We start from the raw sequence: 16,678 nt of genomic DNA on the forward strand, positions 1-16,678 counted from the left end.
AATTATCGCAAGACTCCCAGGTGCTCAAGTCATTCCTTGTACCACATTGTATAACCTCCATGTAACTCTGTAAATCTTCTACTTTTCTAATCTCATTTTCATCCCTGTCTAGCTCTTGTAAGCTTCCCAATGTTGTCTCTAGAAATTGTGGTTTGTTGACAGTTATAACCTCTCATTCATTTCAATGCTCCCTCTATTTTTGCTCTAACTAAAATCATGATCTCCTTTAAAATGTTGCATCACTTGCAGATAGTGCAAGTGGTGACTGATTTCTCCTAAATGGACTTCTTCTTGTAACATTCAGATTATCCTCTCTCCTTTTCTCTATGAAGACACCTTGGATATCCTTATGCTATGACATGTTTCCATCTGAAATGTTGGTTCTTGATGTGCTGATGGCCAAAGAATGACCAGATATGCCAAAGTAAGTCAATCACACAAATAAAGTTTATTGAGGTGGGAAAGATAGAATTATAGTGCAAGAGCAAGATATAAGTTTACAGAGTGTGATACATATGCTACAAATAATGACTGGACCCCTTGTTGCAGCAAAAGGAAACCAAAAGGACGGGTGCAGAAAAGAGGTTGGTTATGGTCTGCATCTTTTTTTATAGTACCCAGATTGGAACCTCCCTAGTGGCTCAGAAGTTGCCATGGAACTACTTTGATTGGACAGTCAGGAGTTACATGTCCTGAGTCATACTGTGCATGCAGGTTGTTCTAGGTCAATTTCCAGACTCTATGGTACTTATGGTTCTTGGCCTGTGAGCTAGAGAGTCCTCTGCATTCTTCTGCAGCTGGTGTGCTAAGCCATAGTTGGCAGATTTGCAGGGTGTTCCCTTCTCCCCCAGGTATGTCAGAAGCTTAGGGGAGGATTAAGGTAGGGCAGGACCAAGATAGGGGTCTGGGGCCCACCCTTGTCCTTCTTCCCAGGTGGGACAATTTCACTAAGGCAAGGCACAAACTTTCATTACTAGGAGACTCGGAATCGCTTGTTAACTACCTAAGAGCTATACTACTGTGTAGTTCCTACTCCAATTCCTTAAAGAATTTAGCTCCTGGCTCAGCATCACTATTTCTAAAAGTTAGTCCTATTATAATTATAGGTGAGTTTAGTAATCACTTAATCCGTTCCAGAAATACTATGACATGCCTTCCCCTTAATCACTGCTCCACCGATAATCACAATAATTGAATTTCCACCATCTATTCCCCAATTCTTGTCATTTACCCAAACAGCAACTCCTCCATAATCATACTTTCAAGCACCTATTTACAAGTACTAATACCCTTATTTCAATTCTACTTCTATTCTAACAATTCTTTCACTTCATTGAAACCGACAAGTCTCATCCTTGTCTATGTCTTAAAGTCACCTGGGAAACTTTCTATTAAAAACTGTGACACTGTAACTCAGTGGATGCATTAATTTAGAATTGCACACGTTTTTTGGAGCTCAACAGACACTCTAAGTGTGCAGTCAGGTCTAACCACTAATCTATTCTTTGCAAGCTTTCAATACCTCCTCTCATTTCTTCCTTTATGGAGTCAATCATTTGAAAATTTCTACCATCGCCACCCATGTCATTCCACTTATCTTACCCAAACCTGTAAACATTGCCTTCTTTTCTAGAAAGATTACTGTATTTTTCCTCAAGACATCTTTTCAGTTTATACTCTATAGTCTTTCCATTGACACTCTTCAGCAATCCATGGCTCTTGAAATTCTCTTCTCTCTTTCTGCATGGCCAGTTTTCTATCTCTTCACAATCAATCCTCACAGCATGCTGGTGATATACTTTTTTTTCCTCTTAAAACAAACAAAGAAAGACACAAACAAAAATTTGTTCTTGATTACACATCCCTCTCCAAAATTCTTAAAGTTCTCTAATTCTTCTTTGCTTCAGCCATGATGGTCTCACTGTTTCTTAAACATGCCAAGCATGGTCTCATCTTGGGAACTTTTCATTTTCTATTTACCCTACCTGGAATACTCTTTCCACAGATATCCTCATGGCATGCTTTTACAACTCCTTCAAGTGTCTGCAGAGATAGCTAATGGGCACTGCCTTAAATGGCCATACTACACTCCTCTTTCCCATGTTTGCACCATGTTTTTCTATAGCAATTCTTACCATAAAAACAATACATATTTCAGTATATATTTTGCATATATTCTGGATTTATAGAGTATAACTGCTCAGTGCAGGGAATTTTATTTACTTTTGTGCCCTTAGCATCTACCACTTTCTCTGGTACCACTTTTGTTCATGCCACTGTCACATTTGTAACAGTTATTAATTGCTGACTTTGCTTTAATTATTTCCCCCCTTTTCATCCAGTTCACAATACGGCAGCCAGAGAAATATCATTAAACTGTAAGTTATAGCATATTGTGCTTCTGTCCAATATGTATCCAATGTCTTCTATGCCATTCAGAGTGAGGGCCAGGCTTTCCAATATCCTATAAGATCTGTACAATTGCTCCCTTGGGTATTAGCTTACTTGGGCTGCCTTAACAATATAACATGCACTGAGTGGTTTAAACAATAGAAATTTATTTTTCCACAGTTCTAGAAACTGGGAAGTCCAAGATGAAGAAGACACTGGCTGATTCGGTTTATGGTAATAGCTCTCTTGCTAGCTTGCAGACAGATGGCCACCCTTTCAGTGTGTTCTCACATGAGAGTTGGGGGAGAAAGAGAGAGAGTAAACAAATCTATGTAATAAGCACCCAGGTCAAGAAGCAGAACACTGTCAGTCTTTCAGTAGCTATATCTGCAGAAAATTAATAATATACTAACTTCTAGATATATATATGTATATATATATAAATATATATATATGATATATATTTAGCTTATCTCGAATGCCATAATCACACAGTATGAACTTTTTGTATCTGGCTTTTTGTTCTCAATAATATTATTGTAAAATTAATCTATTCTATAATGGTTACCATGACAATAGGTTATTCATCTGTGGCTTCGTGTATATTATTCTATTGCATTCATATACTAATATTTATTTGTCTATTCCATTGCAGATAGACATTTGAGTTATTTTAGTTTCATTTTGGATAATGTTTCAGTTGTTTTGATGCACACTGAATACATTTCTGTTGGTTATATACCTGAGAGGTAATAATAAGCTATTTCTCTAAAATAGCTTATGTGGCTATTTCTCTTAAATAGATAATGCCAACAAACTTTTTCAGAATGGTTGTAAATGGTTTCCAAAATGGTTTTAAATATATAGACTCCATTATTGATTGACAGTTTCAATTGTTCTACATTATCAGTTGATGCTGTTAGAATTTTACATTTTTGCATTAGTGATGAATAAAGTAGTAGAATGTCATTGGAGTTTTATTTTGAATAACTCTAAGAGCTAATGGTGTTGAGCAACTTTATATGTTTCTTAGTAACTAAACATTCTCCTTATTAAGGCCACCCAGCTTTACACATTTTTATCAAAACTTCTAGATCTTCTTCTTTTTCTCATTGATTTGTAAGATTCCTTTATGTATAGTAAAAAAAAAATCATAAGTAATTGATTTTATTTATAGTGTAATGTTGGTATTGATACTTTTCTTCAACTTTAATATCCTCTACACAGACCGCCCAAAAAGGCAGTTCTTTCCTCACTTCTCTGCAATTTTTTGTCTTAAAATTTTTTTTTCACTTATTTGTGTATGTATTTCTGCATTCTCATAATGTAAGTCCTTCACATTTTTTCTACTCGTTCAATTTTTTTTTTCTACTGGATTGCATTTTCTTATATATTTGAGAACTAGCTTGTTAATATTCACAAAATATCTTCTAGTGTTTTGTGTGGATTGCTCTGAAATAATAAAAGAAATTGGAAATAATTGACATCTTTATAATATAATAATCTAACCATGGATATTTTCTTAAAAATTAACTTATTCAATGTTTTATGAATTTCTGTATAGAGATTTCCCACATATGTTGTTAAATTTATACATATGATTTTGATGATTACTGTTGCTATTGTTAGTGTTATACTCTTATATAATATAATTTTCAAACTTTGGTAGAATATGTAAAAATTTACTTTACATTAAATTTATATTAGTAACCTTAAAGAATTAACTTGTCAATTTTATTATGTATGTTATTTTGGATTTTCTTCATATTTGTTATGTAACAGTTTTTTCTTAGATATGAGTATCTAATATTTTATTACTTCAATTATTCAGCTCCTGAAATAATTTACTTGTAACATATTTCTTTTATATAATCAATTATCCTTTAATTTTATCAGTATATGCTAATCTTTGGTCTTATTTAATGTGGTTGTAAAGAGATTAAGATAATCTCTCCATTTTGAAATATTTTCAATTTTTTTCTTTGATTTTATACATCATCAAATTTTGCAAATATTCCTTGGAAACTAAAATGGAAGAACATTTCTTATTTTAAAGTAAAGCTTGCTAAGCTTCAGGCAGATTTAGAATATTATTTATGCTATTGAGAGCTTCTATTAACTTAGTTATATATTCTGTTGAAGTTAATTACCTTACTACCAATGTGTTCCTATATATTACTCATTTATTTTATATTTTTCATTATATTATTTTATATTTTCATTATATTTTATATTTTCATTTATTATTCATTATATTTTGCAGTTTTCATTTTTCATTGATGCTACTTGGTACATGTATATGATATTAAGTATTCAACAGATATTAAGGTCTTTATCATTATAAAAGCATTTAATTTAATTATTTGTGTTCTAAATTGTGAAATCAAAATTTTTGATATGTTTAGTACTAGTCACATTGTCAAACAAATAAAAAATTTTATGCCAAAATTTGATAAGCCTTTCTGATTCATTGGTGGCATAAAGTTTTATTTTTTTAAGAATAATTCTTGGAAATTAAACTCATTGTATTTACTTCTGTTTAAATAGGTTATTACCTTTATTCAAAATTCTTATGTCATACTTTCTTTAATTAAAAACTTTGAATGTATTTCTCTAGCAACACTGATACATGGATTTTGCTGATAAAAATTCCATATATAGCCTCACTTTTTTTTTCTCCCTTATAGATGTCTGTATTTTTTACCTGGCTAATAGAAGTTCTTATATATGAAGTTCAAAAATTCTCCATTGTGCTTCCTCTGTGCAGTTTCCTCTCCTCATAGGATGCTATATATTATTTGAATTATTGCATTAAAGTATCCTTTATAGTTAGATTCTGAATTCTGGAGTAGCTTCTTAATATAATTTTTGGTGATCCATTATTTCACAACCCTTATTCAGAAATAACAATCATATTCTTATTCTTATTCAATCATATTCACTTATTTTTCATAGCTATCATATACAAGCTAATATTGATTTGCTTATTTTTTTAATTCTGCCAAACCTCTCCTCTAATTAAATTACCTAAATTTTAGGAGAGTTGTGTAATTGTATCAATGTTGCTTTAAATTTTGCCTTTATTTATTTATTTGAGCCAGAGTCTTGCTCTGTCACCCTGGGTTGAGTGTAGTGGCATCACCATAGCTGGGACTACAGACATGCACCACAACGTCCAGCTTATTTTTCTATTTTATTTAGAAACTAGAGATGGTGTTTTGCTCTTGCTCAGGCTGGTCTCGAACTCATGAACTCAAGTAATCATCCCTTCTTGGCCTCTCTGAGTGCTAGGATTATAGGCATGAGCCACCATGCCAGGCACTAAAGTTTGTCTTTCTTTGAGCTAGTTTATTTGTTCCAATCTCTTTTGTGTATTCTGTCACTTCATATTTCCTTACTTTTTGATTTCTTATTACGGTCTTTGAGTTTTTAAAACATACTGTTGAAGTTTTATTTTATTAATTTATAGCAATATATTTAGTCATAACTTAATTAGCTCGGCAATAAAATTTTCCTGGTGATTGATGTTCTTTTATTTCCTTCTATTATTCTACTTTTCTTTTCTCATTTTTCTTATAGTCTTATTGTATAGCCCCTGTACTGTGTTTTTAATCACTATTCATTCTGAAATTATGTTCATTTAATTTCTACCAATTTTTGGAACATGTTTGTGCCATAAACATAGAGGTTCAAATTGTGATCTCTACTAGCAAGAATCATTTGTACAGAGTTTTGTATGTTACTGAATTAATTTAGCAGTAAATTTTTACAGACCTCTGGGATTAACACCAAAATATAGTGATATATGCCTAGATAAACAAACCCCCCACTTTCCTTAATTGACAGATCGTTGCCAAAAAATATGCATTGTACCAAATCACCTTCCACAATACTGAAAACTGTGCCAAAACAGGAGTAGAATAACTCCTACAGCCAGCATCTCTACTCCTTTTTATATGCTAAAAAAGAAATTGTTGCTTTTTTTTTTTTTTCTCAAAATGTGTCACATATCCTGTCACATACACTGCTTTTGGTGATATTTATTTATGCTCTGTAGCATTTGGTGTCATTTGTGAGAGAAATCTTATACATCATATAATTCCTCCCCCCACCAAATTGACAACATGTTCTCTTAAACAGTCATTCAATCTCAGGTATTCCCTACTTTAATTAATAGTAAAGATTGGATTTCTATTTCACATTCTTCCTGAAATATTTATATGTTTTCTAAGAGAAAAAAAAAAGAAACCATCATCTTTACTAAAGTCATTTAAAATAGATATCACTTAACTCCAGTGAGAATGGCCTTTATCAAAAAGTCCCAAAACAACAAATGTTGGCGTGGATGCGGAGAGAGAGGAACACTCCTGCACTGCTGGTGGGACTGCAAACTAGTTCAACCTCTGTGGAAAGCAATATGGAGATACCTCAAAGTGATACAAGTAGATCTACCATTTGATCCAGCAATTCCACTACTGGGCATCTACCCAAAAGATCAAATGATACTCTACAAATGGAATACCTGTACTCGAATGTTTATAGCAGCACAGTTCACAATTGCAAAGCTGTGGAAACACCCCGAGTGCCCATCAATTCATAAGTGGATTAATAAAATGTGGTATATGTATACTATGGAGTACTACTCAGCTTTAAGAAACAATGGTGATATAGCACTTCTTATATATTCCTGGATAGAGCTGGAACCCATTCTACTAAGTAAAGTATCTCAAGAATGGAAAAATAAGCACCACATGTACTCACCAGCAAATTGGTATTAACAGAACATCACCTGTGTGGATATATAGGAGTAACATTTATCAGGTGTCGGGAGGGTGGGAGGGAGGGGAGGGGATGGGTATATACAAACACAACGAGTAAGATGTGCAACATTTGAGAGATAGACACGCTTGAAGTTCTTACTCGAGGGGGGAGGGGGGCATGGGCAATATATGTAACCTTAACACTTATACCCCCATAATACACTAAAATAATAAAAAAAAATTTTAAATAAAGAACGTTAGTGGGAAAATGTAAAAATAAATTACATTTAAATTGCTTCTTAATGCAGAAAAATTTTCGTAAAAGATTGATTACTATATATTTCAGTGTTTCCTGATACCTTATAATTACCAAAAATTATGCATTTAATGTAAGAAATATTTCTCATTTTTATGTATAAAAGTGTTATTATGTTTGTATTTCTAAATACATCAGTGCAATTGCATTTTACTTATGCAATGTAGTGTCAGGTATTACAGCACAGGGATTTTAAAGTTCTAGGCCAGAATTTGCCTTTCTTTCTAAGAGCAGAATGAGCTCTACATTAATTTTAGGATATTTTATATAAAGGATATCCCAACATTTCTTTAATATGACCAATGAACACCTTCTCTTTTTTTGTTTTAGACATTGGTTCATTTAAATCTATGCCTTGAGCATCAGCAAAATTTAGAGAAGTAATTTAATGACCTGGATACAAAAATGTATTAATATTATAGCCACAGATTTTTAAATGACTTGTAATATTGAAAAATAATTCACTAAGTTTTTTCATATATTATATTAAAACTTTTAATAATTAATAAGCCACAACTATTACAAGTACATTCATACCTCATGTTAAAACATGATTTCCCTCATAATAGGATATCAATATTTTACTGAATATCATGAGCATTTAAAAAATCATTTTACAGCTCTTAAGGCAATAATTTTCAACGATAGACTGGAAATAATCTGATATATGCACATGTAATTATGACTTTTCTTTCCAGAATTCAGGAAATATGAAGTTGATTTATATTTTAGAATTTTGCTTTACACATTAAACTGTTTAATTGCATTTAAGAATTGTTCAATGTGTTTTTTATAAATCAAAGTTTGTTATGAGGCAGTAATTAGTGGCATAATGTACGGTAGTTTTTCCTTGTCTTTGGAGTATATATTCCAAGACTCCCAGTGGATGCCTGAAACCATGGATAGTACTCAAACCAATTGCTATCAGTCAGAATAAGTTTTTATTCATGTCTTCTACTTAGAAATCTAATGGCTTTTCCATTTTAACTTAGCACCTATCACACACTGTGGTTATAACTTTTGCAGTTTGAAGTGTGAAAGCAAACTAACACAAATTTATTTTCCCTTCTTCACAATTTCACAAGTAGATTTGTTCTTACCATTGATTTTAGAAACTATGGCATACAATTTTTTTCTTTCCTTATTAAGTCAAGAACTTTCCCCTTTTCACTTAAAGGAAGCACTTTATGGCTTTTCTTTGGCATATACAAATTGCTAGTATCACTACTCTTGCACTTTGGAGCCATTATTAAGTAAAATAAGAGTTACTTAAACATAAACTCAGTGACATTGGGATAGTCCCTCTGAGAACTAAGAGGGCTAGTAAGTAAATGACTAAGGGGTGGGTAATGTCTACAGTGTGGATGCACTTGACAAAGGATGATTCACAGCCCATGTGGGACTGAGTGAGACAGCACAAGATTTCATCACATTACTCAGAAGGTCATGCAATTTAAAACTTACAAAGTGTTTATTTTTGAAATTTTCCGTTTACTATATTTGGACTCCTATTGACTTAGGATAACCAAAACCTTGGAAAACAAAACTGCTGATGAAGGAGATGACTATATATAGGCAGGGGGTAGGAGTAATAGATAAAAGCTTGAACTAAAACTTATTTCCATTTTAACTATGTAGGTCCAGACATAAACCAATTCAGTATCCTTTCAAAAAAGGGACTGATTTCTTTTTCGTAAAAGAAATGCTTGTAAAACAAACTTGAAATAGTTTAAAAAAAAAAAACAACATTTTTGGTCTTAGGAACATGATTAATTTTGAGCACATCAACATTTACATCTCCAAATTATCTCTGGGAACAGCTACCTATATACTCAAATCCACATCCAATTAAGTGTAGGTTGAGATGAGAGGGCCTGTGTCTAAAAACTGAACACATTTAAGTCATTGGGGTATAAAATCCCTGTTTTCCTATCACATAGAGTTTGCAGCACAACAATATGCAAGACAAAGTTAAGATGTTATTTTTGCCATTTTTTTTGTACTTCCTAGGAGCAAATTACAGAGAGTCAAACCAGTGGTGTAGAAAGAGGGAAGAGAATACATAAAGGGAAAATGGAAGCACACAGCTAAAGTAGCCCTCTCCTTAAAGTGAAGGAAGGCTTAGAATAACTCCAATATTAGCGACTGGTCTGTTGACCTACATCCCTCTATGGTTTCCTCTCTATTAGGAAGGGGTCTTCTTCTCTAGGGATCTCATGCATGGTACTGTCAATAATTGCCTCTTTGTCTCTAAATGCAATTGGATCTCTCTGGCCTGGGGATATTGTGAGTCTTGCTGATCCATTATTTGTAGATCTATGAGTTTTACCCTCACAGGGAAAATTTGATTTCCTTACCCTCCATTACATACTGCAGTACATTAAATTATTAAACACTAATCTAAAAGAAAGGCTATAGAAAGACAGACAGACAAATAATTTATAAGAACAGAATGCAAGTCATGTACCTTTAACACAATAACTGCATTAATTTTTAAAGGAAATGAAAAAAAATTGAAGTGAAAATGAAGGAATTGTACTATAACAGGTATTAATACCTAAATTGGTCTTTAGACTTTGAGAAAAACTTTTAAAACAAGCATTAGAATGTTGCAATTACCAATATGTTTGTATGTGAATCTCATTTAGAGAGTATAAAGTTTTTAATATTTACTAAGAAAGATGGGAGATATCAGCATTCTCATATTTCTTCTCATTCCTGTCCCATATGTATTTTTGCTGCTTTTATATCTAAAGAGGTTATAATATATACATTTTATTCTGTGAATATAATTTCTCTAGTCATTTAAAGTTTAGCCTATATTTTAGGATATTTTAACATAATTCAATTTGTCACAGCTTCTCCTTATTCAATTCATTGGTTATTCATTTATGTGAGTATGCATTAAACCTATTAATATTATACTTTTGATTTGTTAAATTTATTTAACAAGTAGAAGAATTGGGAGGGACATAACAAGCTTGTAGCTAAATGAATAACAGCATACATTTTATAGTTTGGCTCAAAGATAAACTTTAAAATTGGATGCTAATATAAAAGACCTTTTTCACTAAATTTTTTTATTTGCAAAGATACAGTTCACTTTCCCCACAACACGAATTATAATGAAGACTCTCTGTTTAGAAAGGTGTCTTTTCTTACCTATGAATATGGAGAAACAGGCATGTGAAGACCATCATCACAGCATTAACAACCAAGAGAACTAAAACAAACAAACAAACAAACAAACAAACAAAACCCCTATAGTATATAGTATATGGAAGTCAATGAACATTTAAATTAAGTTAAACCAGCTTTTTGCAAGAACTTGCTATGGTAGAAACTCAAGTAATCTTTGGAATTTAAGGCAAAAGTAACATCATATTCTGCAATGTTTAACATCTACTTAAAATGAGCTAATATATTCAATACTAACTCTCATATCTGATTCGGTTCCAGTAAAAGATCATTCAGAATTTGGCATTGAAGTTTGAGAATTGAAGATAAAACCTTATCTGAGGTAAATTATAATAAAAGTAGACCTTCCTGAAGAGCTAAGGCAATAAAAGAACAAACACTTGGACTTGAACCAATGGATATGACAGTGAAACCGTGCTTATAAAGTCAATTGAAATGGGGAGGTTAAAGCTTTGATAGAGGTGTAAGTTTTACAAGGTAGAAGGTATAACTTTAGTTAAGAATTAACCAGTGATTGAGCTATAGCCTGCTTCTCTATAACGGCTTACTGCTTAGGAGTCGCATAACTGATGGTCACAGGATTTATAATTTTCCTTAATTGCTTTTATAGACTTCTATAGTCTTCTATCGGGAGACCAAGACTGTTTATTTAGATATTTTCCAGACTTAGCATTCCAGTGGGCCCACTGATGCCAACTTGACCAGTGACCCATACTGTGGAACTGACTCAATCATTCCTATGACACCCGCCAAGGAATTGACTCAGTGTAAGAATGCAGTCTCTACAACCCTATGATTTCATACCCGACCTAACCAATCAGTAGTGCTGATTCTCTAGTCCCCTGCCTGTGAAATGTTCTTTAAAAAAACCAAGCCCAGAACTCTTAGGGAAGACAAATTTGAGGAATTCCCCCTCACCTTCCCCACTTCAGCCGTCCAGTGATTATTAAACTCTTTCTCTGCTGCATCTCCTGCAGTTTCAATGTATTGGCTCTTTTCAGAACATCAGGTAAAACAAATCTGGTTGGTGGGTAGCAATAGTGGTAAGCAAATAAGTTGGCATTATCTCAAAATATTTAAAAATCTAACCAGGCTCTTGAACAAGTGATTAATTTTTATTAACTAAACAATCCTTACACATAGGCAAAAGATAAAGGCCATGAATGAAACATCTAAAATGCAGTTTTTTAATTCCATCACCTAACTGAAAAACACGAAATAAGCCTCATCACTTTAACTTTGGAAGCCTCCAAATAATAACACTAGCAAGAATAATCCTTAATGTTAAAAGCTAGATTATTTTTACGGTGTCATTGATATTGGGTATATTTAAGGGACCCAGTCTATCTATAACAGTAATTAAATTCTTTTGTGAAAAACTTAGCATTGCTTTAAAAATGCTTCACAAAGCATGATTTTTAAAAAATCAAACAAATAATACACATCTTTTGGTTAAGATGATCATAAAGCAATTCAGAACTCTTTGATTTTTCAAAAATGGAATTTAAAACAACTTAAAATATATATATTATGTTTATTTTGTCACAGACATGAAAAAAGAGTTTGTGTCAGACACCTCTGGTTGATATAGACACAAGGTAGCAGATTTCATCTTGTAAATATGGTGATTAGATTTGTGAAGACTTTTTTTAAGAAGTCAAGATTCTCCTTGTTGCATAGCCAAAGGAATGATTGTCACATCAACTCCCTAGAAGTACACTAATGCAGATAATATTTCTGTCTTTACAGACTAAACACATTTAAATAAGGAATATTATACAAACATTTTTCATATGTATCATTATTATAGAAAATTATTGAAGAACTCTCAGATTATTCAAAATTACTGAAGAACTCTAAATAGAATGACTCTAGATATCAAGGAAACTGATGGCCTTTAAAATAACAATTATATTAAATAATTAAAAATAAAAAATTTAAAAATTAGAGCATTCTATTCTAGATCAACAAAATCCACATTATTTTTAAGTTCACATGAAACATTCAAAAAGACAATATTCAAAGACAAAATAAATCGTAACTAATTTTAGAGACTAGAAATCATAGAAACTATATTCTGAAACAATAATATAATTAAAGTAGACATCAAAAAATACATATAAGTTATACAATTATCATAGACAAAAAATGAAGTTTCAAGAAAATTAAAATATATTTTGAAATCTTAAGGTAGTATTTCAAAAATTGTAAGATGCAGGTAAAACAGTATTTAGAAAGAATTCCATAGTTCATATTAGAAGAGAGATCCCAATTTAGAAATCTAGGTTTATACCTTAAGAAAGTAGAAAGAGGAGAAACTAAACCCAAACAGATAAAAAAAATACAATACTAAAGACCAAAGTAAAAATCAATGAAACTGAAAATAGAAAAATAGTACAGAAAAATCAAGGAACTCAAAAGTTAATTCAGTTATTTGAAGAATCAATAAAACTGACAAATCTTGAGACAGACTGACCAAGAAAAAAAAATAAAATAAAAGAGAGAGAAAATACTTTGCCAATATCAGATACAAAAGAAGGAACAGCACTATAGTCTATTGGACGTGAAAAGAGTAATAAGGGAATAATAAAAATGGCTCTATGACCATAAATTCAAAAACTTAGATAAAATCAATAGGTTTTTAAAAAGACATAATCTCACAAAGTTGATAACCTGGACAACACTAGACTCATTAAAGAAATTGAATTTTTTGTTATAAACTATTCAAAAAAAGTAAATCCTGGCCCCAGAAGATTTTACTAGTGAATATAAAGAAAAAAAAAATATACCAATTCTACACAGTTACTTCCAGAAAATAGAAGTGAAGGAAATACTTCCCAAATCATTTACTATAATATCAAAAACAGGCAAAGAGATTAAAGGCAAAGAAAACCACAGATCAATATTACTGGTGAATTTAGGTGTAAAAAAACCTTAACAAACTATTAGCAAATTGACTCCAACAACATATACAGAGATGAAGACCAAGTGGAATTTTACCACAGGAATGGAAGATTGTGTGTCAACATCTAGAAATTGATTAATGTATTTCATCATAAGAGTATAAATTAGAAAAAAAACCTTTAATTATCTCAGCAATGCAAAGAAAAAGCATTTTAGAAAATTTAATGTTCGTAATGATAAAAACTCTCACTAAACGAGAGAGAAATGAACTTCACTCCATAAAGGGCCTCTACAAGAAATCATAGATTAGTATTATATTTAATGGTGAAAGACTGAGTGTGTTGCCCCTCTCATTTGAATAAAGGCAAAAGTATCCCTTCTTACCAATCCACCATATTTGAACTCCTAGCTAGTGCATAAGAAAGAGATGGAATACAGAATGGATAAGATAAAATTATTTTTATTTGATGCTGGCATAATTATGTATATAAAATTACTTAAAAAGTTCAATTGAAATGATACAAGAACTAATATGAGAGTTTTAGAAACATCACTGGAGATAAAATCAACATAGAAATATGAATTATATCAATTATACTCTTTTATAGTGGTAAAAATCACATTTCATGAGATCCATCTTCTCAATAAATATTTAATTGCATAGCACAGTATAGTATTGCTAACTATAAGCACAAAGTTGAACAGCAGATCTCTAGACCTTTTTTATCTCACATTACTAAAATGTTATAGATATTCAGCATCAATTCCTGACTTCGCACTCTACCAACTTCCTACTTGCTTTTTTTATGAATTTGAGTATTTGCATATCTTGCATAAGTGGAGTCATGCAGTATTTGTGCTTTCATGACTGGCTTATTGCATTGAACATAATGTCTTTAAGGTTCATTCACATTGCAACATTTTATATGAGTTCCTACTTTTTATGACCAAATAATATTCTGTTGTGTGCATTTACCACATTTTCTTTATCCATTCCTCTTGTCAATGGACACTAGGTTGTTTCTACCTCTTGGATATTGTGTGATTAAGGCTGCAAATAACACTGGAGTGCGAATATCTCTCCACAATCCCACCTTGATTCTTTTGGTGAATATCTAGAAGTGAATTTCTTGATCATTTGTGAGTTTTATTTTTAATTTTTCTAGAAACTTCCATACTGTTCTCCATAGCAGCCGCATCATTTTACATTCCCACCACCAGTGCAGAAGCTTTCCAGTATCTCCACATTCACTCCTTTTGATAATGATTATATTAAATCTGCAGATTATTTTAGGTAGCATAAACATTTTAGCAATATTAAGTTTTCAAATCATAACAATGAATTTTCTTTCTATTTATTAGTGTCTTCTGTAATTTATCTCATTAATGTTTTATAATTATTTGTATGTTCATATTTTTGCCTCCTTAAGTTTATTTCTAAATATTTTAATTTTTTATGCTATTGTGAATGTGATTGTTCTCTTAAGTTCTTTTTCAGGTTGATTGTTGTTAGCATATAGAAACACAACTGATTTTGATATGTTGATTTTGTATCCTCCAATTTGTATCCTCCAATGCTACTAAATCCGAGCTGTGGGTTTTTTTTTTTTCTATTGTTAATTCTACTTTTTATTTCATTTATTTCTGCTCTTATCTTTATTATTTACTTCTATCTGCTAACTTTGGGGTTAGATTGTTCTTTTTCTAGTTCCTTGGGTTGTAGAGTTAGATTGTTTATTTGAGATATTTCTTCTTTTTGATGCACAGGATTATTGCTATAAACTTCTCTCTTACATATGCTTTCATTGCATTCCATAAGTTTTGGTATATTGTGTTTTATTTTTACTTGGTTTAAGATATTTTCTAATTTCCCTTTTGATTTTTTCTTTGACCCATTGGTTATTCAAGAGTTCTCTCTCTCTCTCTCTCTCTCTCTCTCTCTCTCTCTCTCTCTCTCTCTCTCTCTCTCTTCTTTTGACTGGATAATTTCAAATGACTTGTCTTTGAATTTACTAATTATTTCCTCTGTTTGATCAAGTCTGCTGTTGAATCTTTATATGGAATTTTTTTCAGTTCAATCATAACATTGTTCAGCTTCAATATTTCTTTTTTTATATATTTTTTCTCTTGAAATTTTCTCTCTTTTTTTTCCTCAATAGCGCTGCTGATGTAAGGCCTCAAAAAATTGTATTAAAACTCAGAATTTTTCCTCTCCACAGGAATCTTTAGTAAAAGGCAAAAGATTGATATAATCTGAGGAGAAACCAGAGCATCTCGTTTTGTTTATGCATCATTTTTCTGAGCTCACTGTGCATCTTCATTATGTTTATTTTGAATTCTTTGTCAGATAGTTTATTACCTCTTTTCCTTTAGAGTCAGTTTTTGAATATTTTTCCCCCATCGAGTCATTTTCCTCTATTTCTTTGCATCCTTTCTAACTTTGTATTCATATCTATACATTTGAAAAAAAAAATCCAATCTTTCTATCTTTATAGACCTGCTTTTTACAATAAAAGACCTTCACCAATCAGCCCAGCTAGGGATTCTGTGGGCCTCTCTTTTCTGCAGATTTATCTTCTCTGGACTTGCACATGTAGATTTCTAATTAGAAGAACTTGTTTATCTTATTTTATATTTTTTAGAAGCTCACTCTGGTGTCTGTCTGTTTTACTATGGATCCTCTTAAGCAGCAGTATGCCACACAATTCTTTTTCATTTTCAGTGGATCCCAGGAATTTAGAATATGCCAGATTCCCATCAGCATCCCAAGTAGGGTTAAGCAGCCACCAAGCTCCAGAACAATGGACACAGGTTCTACTCTTTTCTTTCCTCTCTGGGAGCTTTATATATATATATATATATATATATATATATATATATATATATATATATATACATACTATATCATCTTCCATTTGCTATAGCCTGTGTCCTCTGGAATACCAGCATGACATCCAGCTCTTTTTTTTTTTTTTTTTTATTGGCTCACAGGCAGGTAGAGTGTGCAAGTTCCCATCCGTACTCTTGTCAGGTGAGACAGAATCCAGTCCCTTGGGTAGCCCCTTCCTCAAAATTAAAATATTGAATGCACACTCCAGTCTTCTGGATT

The 16,678-nt window shown here is 31.9% G+C and overlaps 1 non-coding gene across 1 annotated transcript; it reads right to left on the reverse strand.

Moving 5' to 3' along the window:
• Window positions 1-15,726: 15,726 nt before the first annotated feature.
• On the reverse strand, window positions 15,727-15,842 carry LOC142875266 (U5 spliceosomal RNA). Its single transcript, XR_012922663.1, has one exon. It is a non-coding gene; the product is annotated as a U5 spliceosomal RNA (small nuclear RNA).
• Between the last annotated feature and the right edge of the window lie 836 nt (window positions 15,843-16,678).

The sequence above is a fragment of the Microcebus murinus genome, chromosome 13 (genome assembly GCF_040939455.1).
Source record: "Microcebus murinus isolate Inina chromosome 13, M.murinus_Inina_mat1.0, whole genome shotgun sequence".
Lineage (NCBI taxonomy): Eukaryota > Metazoa > Chordata > Mammalia > Primates > Cheirogaleidae > Microcebus > Microcebus murinus.